The sequence below is a fragment of the Electrophorus electricus genome, unplaced genomic scaffold, assembly GCF_041902795.1.
Source record: "Electrophorus electricus isolate QZ-2024a unplaced genomic scaffold, ASM4190279v1 Scaffold71, whole genome shotgun sequence".
In the NCBI taxonomy this organism is placed as follows: domain Eukaryota; kingdom Metazoa; phylum Chordata; class Actinopteri; order Gymnotiformes; family Gymnotidae; genus Electrophorus; species Electrophorus electricus.
In genome coordinates, this window is record NW_027658788.1 from 133,587 (window position 1) to 146,493 (window position 12,907).

Below are 12,907 nucleotides of genomic sequence, written 5' to 3' on the forward strand. Positions count from 1 at the left end.
CAAGAGGAAAAACAAAAATGTATGCAAGCTTGCACACAGATCACTGAAAGCATCCATTCACATTAAAAGTCCTTGAAACATGTGTATACACACGTATGAACATACAGGCAGATGCAGGTGTACACACACACACACACACACACACACACACACACACACACACACAGTTATTCAGACCATGTCATGTGTGAGGTAGCAGGGAACCAAATAACTCCAAGTCAGCATAGCACCATGCTCTCAATAGCTGCATTCCCCAGAGTTAACAGTGATTTGTTCAGCTGTGATGATCTCTTACCGATAGCTTTATCTTTACTAACTTTCCAAGTCAACGGTCCTTCGTGGATCATTTTCTTAGTGGTCAGGTCCAGATTCTACATAGAAAAAGAATATAGTTAATAATTCATACTCTGGATCAGGTGCTCCAAGACCAGAGAAGCTGTTTGGAAGGCAGATGGTGGATACATAGTAAGGCCGTACCTTGAACTGAGCAGCGACAGGACTGGCCTGCCTCTCCAGAGGGGACAAGTCTAGCCTGCGCTGATAACGGCTGAGCAGTCGCCGGTGCTCCGTCTCCCTGACGACCTCATTGACAGCTCGTAGTATCCCACGGCAGCACGCCTGTGCCCTCAGCAATGGCTGCAGGTCTGGAGAACCAGCTGTTGTGGGGGCACATACTAGTGTTAATCCAGGAGAAAGGGTGTGTGTGCTTGCCTCCTTGGTAAGCTGGTATGTGTGTGTATACTGAAGTGTTTTCATGGTTCAATACATTGTATGTGAGGGTTTCTATACATGCCTTCTGTGTCTGATGATGTTATCCAGCAGCAAGGGGTATTTGGTGAGTCTCTGCATCTCAGACACTAGAAGGTCCTTTAATTGTAGTCGGCGGCAGTGAGGGCTGGCTTCACATTCCTAACACACACACACACACGAATGAGCCAAGGACATCTAAGTCCAAATGTGGATTCTGTTGACTGCAACACCAATTTATACCTAAAACAGCATCACTAGAAGTTATGTGCTGCAATAAAAGTCAAATATAAAAGACTGGATAGTCTCCAATTCAAAATATGGGTCAACCAATTCACAACCCAGCCCACTAACAAATATGGCAGAAGCTCTAGTGTTTGTAGGTTTGTCCAAAGGCTTTATACCTCTAAAAAGTGTTACCTGTATAAGGTGCGTGAAACGTGGGTCTTTGCGTTTATTTTTAATGAGCTCCAGTGCCTGACTCTGCTGACTGCACAGGTGAGACACCTGCTCCTGGAACTCCTCTCCTGCAGCGTCTTCAAACTAACACGCACACACACAAACACATGAGCTACTGACATATCAAGTAAAGCAACAAGTATATCCCACACTACACAGAACAACCCCTTCATTTTAGACAGCACCAAAAGATGATGTGAACTAGAAAGGGAGTAACACTAGCCAGCTCACTCTAGACACCATGATGTCTCCGATGCCTTGAACTATAGAAGAGTCCCTCAGCCTCTTCATGGACTCACATAGATTCACTGAAACACAAATGCAACGCCACAAAACAGAATCTGTTTAAGCGAGCCAGTGTATATGTGGTTTGTTAGAAAGTTGTGTCAGTGGGCAACAGAACTCTACTTGTGTCATGAAGGCCACCGCAGAAACAACATGTACAGCCTCCAGTCCATACCTGCTCACAGTAATGGCATGGTGCCGATAGCTGATATTGTTCTGTCATTAAATTCCCAGTTTGGGTGGGTTTTACACTTCTTTAATCTTGATTATGATTTAGACACCAAGTAGGCTTCAGAAATGTAGGTTTGAAAACACACTAAGACAAATGGAGCGGATTTGCAGGCACACACATACGCTCGCACACAGAGAGACTGACCATGAAGACTGTAGACCTGGGGCAGGTTGGGGAAGATACCGGAAAGTTCTTCTACGGTCAAAAGGTTCCTCCTCTTCTGGAAGAACACCTGATCGAGAACCCCGAGAGTCCGCAGGTGAGATGCTTCCGTTGTGAACAGCTCTGAGGAAGAGGATATAGCAAAGTCACTACAATTTCTTACAAACGTTACACAATTCAGAATTCCACATTTTCATGAGTCAGGATAGAATTACCATATGTGCATAATAAATAGAATACTGTATGTTCAAAAGATTTAGTTGCTATTTAGCTTAAGTTAGATCAGTAAATAACTTTTCATTTTACATGTTAACTGTGTACTGGGAGTTGTCTTTTATAGTCAGTTGCAGACTAAACCATTCATATAGGATTATATGATGGAAAGGATTAACATGATTATATATGAATCATTACATATGAATCACATGATAATACATGATCAAATAATATTTTCCATCACACAAGCAACTGAACAAGAAGGTCGGTGTGGGCCATGGCGACCCCAGCAAGTACTACAACAAGGAGCTGAAGCTAGCCAAGTCGCTTGCGCTTGTGCTTGTGTTGTTTGCCGCCAGCTGGCTCCCACTGCACATCCTGAACTGCATCACACTCTTCAGCCCTGGTTGCGAGAAGCCCATGTTCCTTCTCTACATCGCCATCCTGCTCACCCACGGCAACTCCGCCGTCAACCCCATCGTGTATGCATTCCGCATCAAGAAGTTCCGCACGGCATTCCAGCGGCTCTGGAAGCAATACTTCTGCTGTAAGGAGGCTCCTCCGATCGACACACAGATGAGTGAGAGACTAGACAAAGATCACTTCTGTCCTGGTACTCCGCTGGAGCACAACATTTGACTGGATCCAGGGGACTTTCTGAGCAAACTGAAATGCTTGCTTCTATAAATCATGTCTATTTTGAATGTAATTCAGTGCTTTACTGCAAATGCCACTGAGTGCATTTACCCCTGCAAAGGGAAATAAGACTCCTATGTAAAATGTCACGTAAACGTTTATCAGTGTTCGGCTCTACATCGCACAAAGCAAAACCCAGATTAATTAATTAATTAATCTGGGCAAATGAACAGCTTTATCAGATTTCTATTTTTTTTTTTTTATGTCAGTGTAAGTGGAATATGGGCTCTCTTGTTCTGCAGCCGGGCAAAGAGGACAAGGTTTTAAGATCAGGTCCATTGTAGAGAATTCCCCCGATTTCACTGATCCCATATAGCAATTTGTTTGTTTGTTTGTTTGTTTTTCATATGCTTTTTTGTCCTTTTTTACATAATCACATTATTATTATTGTGCATGTGAACACTTCAGTTCACTTATTGACAAACTGATTTTTACCAGTAATCAGGATCTTGTAGATGTATACATGCTCAGAGTGTGCTGTTGTCAGAGTCTGCTCCCATTGTAACTTATTATGAAACATTATAACTCCACTGGGACAAGAGGGGGAGGCTAGAATATGGAATTAAATCATTTATAGTGGCAAACAGATATGTGGTGTACAAGACATTTTTAAATAATTCTTTACTCAGTGATCAAAGTAGTTCTTTCTAACTAGTCCACAGGTATCATACAAATATGAAAAACAGTATTCTTTGCACCACTCTGCTATCCAAAGTGTGCAATCATGATGGTGCATCATCTCATTATAAAATATTATTTATAGTCATCATGATTTTTTATTTATCAGAACACACTTAAATGAGTAACTTTGAATGTGTACAATATACATTAATAGTAGTTAATTTCAAGCATTTATTTGATACTAACTTCAAAATGCAGTTTTAATGAGGATATGTTAGGAATGTTAAAGACAATGCACACTATACAATTATATATATATATATATATATATATATATATATATATATATATATATATATATATATATATATATATATATATATAAAAATAAAAGGGCTGCTCATTAATCACATAAAAATACAAATTTGGTTTCCACAATAACTACTCACCAATGATGTACTTCATTTATTCATTTGCCTACTACATACAATGAAGTATTTATAGTTATGACATTGCTTAAGAATTGCACTAATGGAACAATACATTTATATAGTCTGACATTGATTAATAGCATTATAGGCCATTATAGTGTAGCATTTCTAATAGGCAAAATTAAGGCCATGCAAACGCACACAGACATTTCCCAAACATTTTATACAGGCACCAGAAACAGGTTTTTACATCCAGATTTTGCCTTTCAGCTCTGTGTTTGTAAGGGAGGAGCAATGCATGCAAGTAAGTAGTGCTGGATGACTTCAGGAAATGATCACTTAATTCATGTTTATTCAGCTCTTGTCTCCACAGGACATCAACTAGCCCATTTGACTTTTTTTGTAACTGCTGTATAATTTATGTTGTATTCAGGGTTCAAACGTTAAATAATTATATAATCCAAAACAGTAATATTCAGTTATACATTTTCTCTAATTTAATATCCCCTTTGCTATAACATTCAAATGAATACTGAAGCCATGTATTCTGGAGGCATTGTAAGCTTTTTCAGTATAGTAGCCAACATGTAGCCATGTTGAAAACAAAGCTTTCTCTATGAAACACACCAAGACTTGGACAAAGTCACCAAGATATTTATGTCCTCTCTGACTAAAGCTTGTCAGTAATGCACTTATGAAGATGCATCAACCATAAAAAAATAAAGTGAAATCATAACTAGGAATTTTTTTTAACATACCATTTTTTTTTTATACTTGACTCAGTGTTTGCTAGTGTTCCTCACTTTATTATGTTTCATTAGCTCTCTGCCCAAATACAGTGTGAATGAAGGAATCACACCAGTATAAAGTACAGTATGTACATAATTGTTGGTAAACAACTGTGGGATTGCAATCAGTACAATTGTACATTATTTCTTATTTCATTATTTCTGAGTAAATGGAAATAATGAACTAAGTCTGTTTCTGGTTTTCACTTTATTTGTGCCTTTTATCCTTATTCCTCTGCATGCGTTTAAGCATCTCTGCTTTCTTGAGACACTGCTAAGACATAAGGTAATGCTCCAATGGTGATGGTAATGATGATGATGTTAAAATAATAATAATAATAATAATAATAATAATAATAATAATAATAATAATAATAATAATAATAATGCCTGATCAACAAAGCTATGAAGGTTGGGTGTAGAACAGTAAGGAGCCCGGCAGAAGAAGATCTGATAGAGCGATTGGGTTTGTAGTCAAAAAGATCAGATAGTTTAGGTGTTGGACGATGGAGAGCTTTGTATTTGAAAAGGAAGATTTGAAATGAATGTGGTACTTAACAGGAAGCCAGTGAAAATCCTGGAGGATGGGTGTAATGTGCTGGTGTACCTGGGATTGAATGAGAAGACAGGCAGCAGATTTCTGACCCATCTGAAGCTTGTGAAGGAGAGAAGGGCTAATGCCTGCAAGGACAGTGTTTCAGTAGTCTGAGAGGCTAGAGATGAAAGCATGAATGAGAGATTTATTAGCAGACGGATTTTGGATTTTAGTAATATTACAGGTGAAAGAAGTACATCTTAACAGTAGCATGAACATGGGTGCCAAGTTCAAGTTCAAGTTCGGTTTATTCGTCACATACATAGTCATACACAGTATAACACGCAGTGAAATGGTGGAGAGTGCTCTGTCCAAACTGAGGAAGAGAACCAGGGGTGCATAGAGAAAAAAAATATATATACAGATAAATATATATTTTCTATGTATGTACAAAATATATTAACAATGTATGTACAATATATGTATATTATGATTATATACACAATGTACAATGTACAAATGAAAGAATTGCACTGAGGATAACACCCAGGTTTCTAACCAGGGGAAGGGGACATAGCTATATCATCAGTGGTTAGAGTGAAAGAACCAGTTTTACTCAGGATTGATTTTGAGCCTATGATAAGCTCGGTCTTGTTGCTATTTAACATAAGAAAGTTGTGTTTCATCCAGAGTTTAATTTCTGAAAGATATGCTTCTAAGTGATTGAGTGGTAGATGTAACTGATTTGGTCCTGAGAAAGATCTGGGCTTAGCGATGGAAGTCCAGTTTGAAATGATGTTTGATATGTCTGAGAGAGAGTATGTAAACTGATAGAAATTCAACTGAGGTATAGGTGGTTCTTGTACAATGCTTGATTTTATAGTTTCAGAAAGGCCCAAATAAACTGCTTCTCACAAACTTCCACAGGGCATAATTATTAATTAACTCTTTAACTCTAAAACCAAGCATTTGACAAAAGCACCTAAAAAATTCTAACTACTCTGATTGCTAAATAAAACAGGCTTTTGGGGTTTGGCACTGGTCTATTCCTTTTTTCTCTTATTTAGGTTTTATTTTACCAATATCCTCTATTTACTGAAATCTTCTATCTGCTGCATGCTCTTAATAACTTATTAAATACTAGTTGCGGAGGAAGTCTATTGTGTTTGACAGCCATTTCAGAAACGCCCAGTGTAAAGTCAAGAAAGGCAGACGTGCGAAATTTGCATGACCCACATTTCATTTAGTTGACGAATTGGTCAAGTGTGGCTCATTCAGAATAAATGCGTTTTATTGCCCTCTAGTGGATAAGCAGAGAATAGCACCCTACAACAAAAACGTCAAGTAATTCCTAATGGAAACAACAGGCCAATAGAGCACAAAGGAGTAAACCCGAGTTACCTGGTTGCATATATAACTCTTGGTGTCAATACCAAAGTCAACTTTGCATCATGCTTCTACCTAGCTATATGTTTTTTTTCACGAAAGGCTCCAACACACGTTTCTTGATTTCCTACTACAGTGATCCCTGTATTTCTACAGTAGTCTAGATCATTGGTATATTGGACTCTAACCTACTGTACTGGGAATACTAGGACGTATTCTATGAGAAAATGACAAAGCACTTTTGTAAGTCGCTCTGGATAAGAGCGTCTGCTAAATGCCGTAAATGTAAATTTACTGGAAGAAAACATGTTTATTTTTATTAGGCGTTATTAACCGTCAAATGTCTACCATAGGTGGTGGCACGTATTTAATATATCCCTGAAGTGATTTTTCACAGCAATGTTTGGATTTGCTTAAGGTAGACTAATTGTAGGATTCTGTGTAACTTTGTTGCATGGACTATATAAAACAGGTCTACATTTATTGCATTACATTACATAACTAGCTCCGTTGTGAATGTAGTTTCATAGGTAGCATCTTCGTCAAAAATATAATCGATAGTTGTTGTTTTTTTTCCACCAAGGCTGTACGTTTCCGAATTTGATGTAAAACATACTTATAGAAAAGAAGAGAACTGGTAATTTAAGATAATTTCAAAAGCATCGAAAACAAAAGAAAAGCATCGGACGTAGTCTAAAGATCCTATCAGAAACTAATAAAAAAATAGCAGCTAAATAGACACTGACATGAGATGGAGTACTGTAGCTTTAACGAAAGCATCAGCGGACTATTTTGTTGTCTTGGCAGCCCAACCAAATCAACGAAACGGGGATCCTGGCTGTGTTTTGTAGCCAAGATATAATTTTAAATATTACATTGTAAATGCTACTGTGTTACTTACAAACACTACAGCCAGCAAATGACTTTTGCCGCTGTGTAGTTAGCTCGCTAGCTAAGGCAAATACGCCATCAGTGCTGAGTGTGTTTGGCTTTACACCGTCTAACGTTAGCTAACCTATCTATCCTGGTTCATTAGGTTAACGCTAGCTAACTAGCTACTTACAGTTGCACTGGATCTGACTGTCTAGGTTTTATTATTGTAGCTACTCCGTAACAAAAAGTAATCTCAGAATTGTATACGTAGACCTAATATACCTTCAAATACTTTATTACTTTGACGGTAATAGCATGGAACAGTCACACAAGAGAGTAGTTAGCGCTGGGAAGGCGAAAAACAAGCTACCCTGGGAGAGGTCTTGCCTCCCATGTTTAGTAAACAAGCAGCCTTGCAGTGCATCAAATGCAAAGGTATCTGATAATGTGAATGATTGCCTCATGAAGTTAATTTTACATGCACACACAGAATTACAAAAAAGGAAAAATAAGGTTAAAAATTAGAGAATGTACTATTTTGAATGCAGCTCCAAACTCAACAAGCTACTTTACCTTTTTTTTTCTTTATGTAGCTGTGAATCTTATTTATTTGTGTTAGGCTACAAGTTGTTTTCTATTCCATATTCCAATTTCCATCAATATATTGTAGTATTTGTGTGAAACCACCAAATTGATAAATCTTGGAATAGCCTACTGTCTTCTCCCATAGCTGTATTGGAAGGATTTAAAAATGAAAGAACCTGAAATACTAAATTGCAGTTGAATAAAATAACCTAACCTAAACTTTGTATTCTTTTAGACAGGATTAATGTACTGTCAGGTGTTTTATCTTCAAACTCAAGTCTTCACCATATCCAGATTCCCCCCTGATTTAACAGACTGGTCAGAGAGTAGGACCTAACAAATAGAAAGGATTCACTAGAGAGGGTCGGTTGTCAGAGAAAAGAGAGACAGTGTGCTGTTCTGGTTACAACCTCCCACGAAGCAGAAAGGGACCAGTGGGTTAAAAGGGTATGACATATCTTGTTCACCTGAAAGTAATTCATGACATGTGCTGACCCCAAAACTCTTTGGTAAACTGCACAACATGGGGCATTATAGTAGATATAACAGGGAAGATAAAAACACTTTCAAAATCGCAGACACAGATGTAATCAAACGCCTAATGTTCCAAGCATTAGTGCAAGATGTTTAAAATATATTTTACATACAGCTGAATTGGTAAAGCTAGGTATCTATCTTAGATTAATTTTCTTGCATGGTGTAGCTAACATTATAACATTGACTCACACTAAAATGATCTTTAAAATATCTACAAAGTGTTTGTAACACTACATGTTTCTTGGCAACATATCTACAACATTTAGTTTCCATTGTTAGAAAGGTTGTCTGTTGTTTGGCGTTAAGAGATAATTTATCATATTCCCAAAGCAGATATTGTGATAAAGGTCTCACTGTTCCCTGTGCCTGCATGTGAAGTTTGTCTTAATTAAGCTGTTGAAACCTTAGGGAACTGTTTCTTCCTTGCCACTGAAAATCACCTTGCGTGTTTACTTCAAGCTCAGCGAGGCAATGGCATCCTGTTGACTTATTTCTCCTTTGTAAGCACGCAAACAGTAAAAAGGTGGGGTTTTGTGCAAAACATATGTAACTGTTTTTAATAATCTGGGGTCAGTGTGTGCTTTTCTAGAGTTGTTTCACAAGCATTTTAGTGAAAAATATATTCAAACTGAATTCTATCCAATCTATCTCTCTAATGTCTCTAATAATAGGGCCGTGTGGTTTTGCTTATGGAAACCAGGCAGTTAGACAGTGTGTCGAATGTTTAATGAAGGGAGAAGATTATGAAGTCTTGGGTAATGTTATCACTGTGGAATTAGACACCCGTCTTGTTTTTATACCTCTTGGTGAAAAAAAATGACCCCTGAGAAGTTCTGATCAAAGGAATCTAGAAATTTTATAGACAAAATTTAAGATATAACCAAAGATGAAAGTTACAGCCTTACATTTCTTACATTACTGCCCTTCTGCAGACCTGAACTGTTTTGCCTAATGTGTAAGTTTTGAGTCACTTCATTTTTATAACATGACCCCCCCCATTATTTTTCATGTTGAACTGTTTCAGTACTATTTTCATTGTAATTTAGTTGCATAAAATTGCACAATGTCCTGTACATTTTTGTTAAGAAAGCATTGTGTACTGAGCTACAACAGATGGTCTGAGAAGAAAATTCCGAGCAAGTCTATGTGTTTACATATACCCAACTTTCAAGATCGTACTGGAATTCAAAAGAGGAAAGTGCTTTTTATTCTTGTTGGAGAACACAGTCTTTGTAAATATCCTAATTGTCAACAATACTGGACAGTGTTGCTTGAACTGTAGCGTTACTGCGATTGCGATTGCTAACCTAGGTTAACTAGCTTAGCTAGTTAGCTAACGGATTCTTTCCAAGTTGAGCTCCTGACAAACTGACTTGGTGATATAGCACCTATCCAACACGCTGCTGAAGTGCGCTAGCTAGCCAACTGGCTATATTGCTTTTCCAAATCAGTGATTGGATCAATGAGTCTGATCAATGATGATTTATGCGCTAATATCGCCGGAGTTACACGAACAACTCCTTGATCACGAGAACTACCAGAGCCGAACAAATGGGGTAGAAGAGCTGAAGAACATTATTTCAGAGCTGGACTTGAAAACCGTTTCCTCTGACAGTATTGTGGAATTCATCAATTTTTTACGTAGACTTCTGGATGATACAAACTTCAAAGTCTTGTATGGCACTTTACAGGTTATCAGCCTCCTGGTTCAAAACCTGGACTACGCCGTGGACAGACATTATAAACAGATTGTATGTGTGGCCCTCAAAACTTTGGGGGACGCACGGACTGTTCCCCGGAATGAGTACATGAATATTTTTCGTCACCTCATGAGGATTGTAGGTCCACAGAAAGTTTTGGAACTTGTAATAGGACAGCTAAGGCACAAAAATTCCAGAGTCAGAGAAGATGTCATCAACATCATCACAGCTGCTATGCTCACACACCCCAGAAAAGACTTCAATATCCCTAATCTGTGTTCTGTAGTGGCTCCTTATCTTGCAGACAATAAAAAGAGGGTCCGACATGCTGCTCTGGAGCTCTTTGCTGTTTTTGACTGCTGTCTTGACACAGGAAAAAAACAGCTACTCATGAAGGCCATTGACAGGTTGGACTTCACTGGAGATGTGGAGGGACTTATGGCTGCAGTACAGGCACGAAGAGCCAGACATATTCTCCCCCGATTGTCTGCAGATGGTATGGTGGAATACGCACTGGTCATCCCCAAGCCTGGTCAACGGCGAATACCTCAGTTTGGCTCTGGAGCTGACCTGAACTGGGTTATTAATGGAGGGAAAGTTAACAGTGCACAGAGCCACCACACAGAACCAGATTCGGATCGACTGAGTGGCTACGGCAGCTTTGGTTCTCTTACAGATGGCCTCCAGTCACACAAGAGAGTAGTTAGCGCTAGGAAGGCGAAAAACAAGCTACCCTGGGAGAGGTCTTTCCTCCCATGTTTAGTAAACAAGCAGCCTTGCAGTGCATCAAATGCAAAGTTATCTGATAAGGTGGGTGATTACCTCATGAAGTTAATTTTACATGCACACACAGAATTACAAAAAAGGAAAAATAAGGTTAAAAATGAGAGAATGTACTATTTTGAATGCAGCTCCAAACTCAACAAGCTACTTTACCTTTTTTACAGTACAATTGTACATTATTTCTTATTTCATTATTTCTGAGTAAATGGAAATAATGAACTAAGTCTGTTTCTGGTTTTCACTTTATTTGTGCCTTTTATCCTTATTCCTCTGCATGCGTTTAAGCATCTCTGCTTTCTTGAGACACTGCTAAGACATAAGGTAATGCTCCAATGGTGATGGTAATGATGATGATGTTAAAATAATAATAATAATAATAATAATAATAATAATAATAATAATGCCTGATCAACAAAGCTATGAAGGTTGGGTGTAGAACAGTAAGGAGCCCGGCAGAAGAAGATCTGATAGAGCGATTGGGTTTGTAGTCAAAAAGATCAGATAGTTTAGGTGTTGGACGATGGAGAGCTTTGTATTTGAAAAGGAAGATTTGAAATGAATGTGGTACTTAACAGGAAGCCAGTGAAAATCCTGGAGGATGGGTGTAATGTGCTGGTGTACCTGGGATTGAATGAGAAGACAGGCAGCAGATTTCTGACCCATCTGAAGCTTGTGAAGGAGAGAAGGGCTAATGCCTGCAAGGACAGTGTTTCAGTAGTCTGAGAGGCTAGAGATGAAAGCATGAATGAGAGATTTATTAGCAGACGGATTTTGGATTTTAGTAATATTACAGGTGAAAGAAGTACATCTTAACAGTAGCATGAACATGGGTGCCAAGTTCAAGTTCAAGTTCGGTTTATTCGTCACATACATAGTCATACACAGTATAACACGCAGTGAAATGGTGGAGAGTGCTCTGTCCAAACTGAGGAAGAGAACCAGGGGTGCATAGAGAAAAAAAATATATATACAGATAAATATATATTTTCTATGTATGTACAAAATATATTAACAATGTATGTACAATATATGTATATTATGATTATATACACAATGTACAATGTACAAATGAAAGAATTGCACTGAGGATAACACCCAGGTTTCTAACCAGGGGAAGGGGACATAGCTATATCATCAGTGGTTAGAGTGAAAGAACCAGTTTTACTCAGGATTGATTTTGAGCCTATGATAAGCTCGGTCTTGTTGCTATTTAACATAAGAAAGTTGTGTTTCATCCAGAGTTTAATTTCTGAAAGATATGCTTCTAAGTGATTGAGTGGTAGATGTAACTGATTTGGTCCTGAGAAAGATCTGGGCTTAGCGATGGAAGTCCAGTTTGAAATGATGTTTGATATGTCTGAGAGAGAGTATGTAAACTGATAGAAATTCAACTGAGGTATAGGTGGTTCTTGTACAATGCTTGATTTTATAGTTTCAGAAAGGCCCAAATAAACTGCTTCTCACAAACTTCCACAGGGCATAATTATTAATTAACTCTTTAACTCTAAAACCAAGCATTTGACAAAAGCACCTAAAAAATTCTAACTACTCTGATTGCTAAATAAAACAGGCTTTTGGGGTTTGGCACTGGTCTATTCCTTTTTTCTCTTATTTAGGTTTTATTTTACCAATATCCTCTATTTACTGAAATCTTCTATCTGCTGCATGCTCTTAATAACTTATTAAATACTAGTTGCGGAGGAAGTCTATTGTGTTTGACAGCCATTTCAGAAACGCCCAGTGTAAAGTCAAGAAAGGCAGACGTGCGAAATTTGCATGACCCACATTTCATTTAGTTGACGAATTGGTCAAGTGTGGCTCATTCAGAATAAATGCGTTTTATTGCCCTCTAGTGGATAAGCAGAGAATAG

The 12,907-nt window shown here is 38.1% G+C and overlaps 2 pseudogenes; both read left to right on the plus strand.

The window, feature by feature from the left end:
• Positions 1 to 2,335: 2,335 nt before the first annotated feature.
• On the plus strand, positions 2,336 to 3,146 carry LOC145656504 (adenosine receptor A1 pseudogene; annotated as a pseudogene).
• Positions 3,147 to 9,969: 6,823 nt separating this feature from the next.
• Positions 9,970 to 12,907, plus strand: LOC145656505 (TOG array regulator of axonemal microtubules protein 1 pseudogene; annotated as a pseudogene).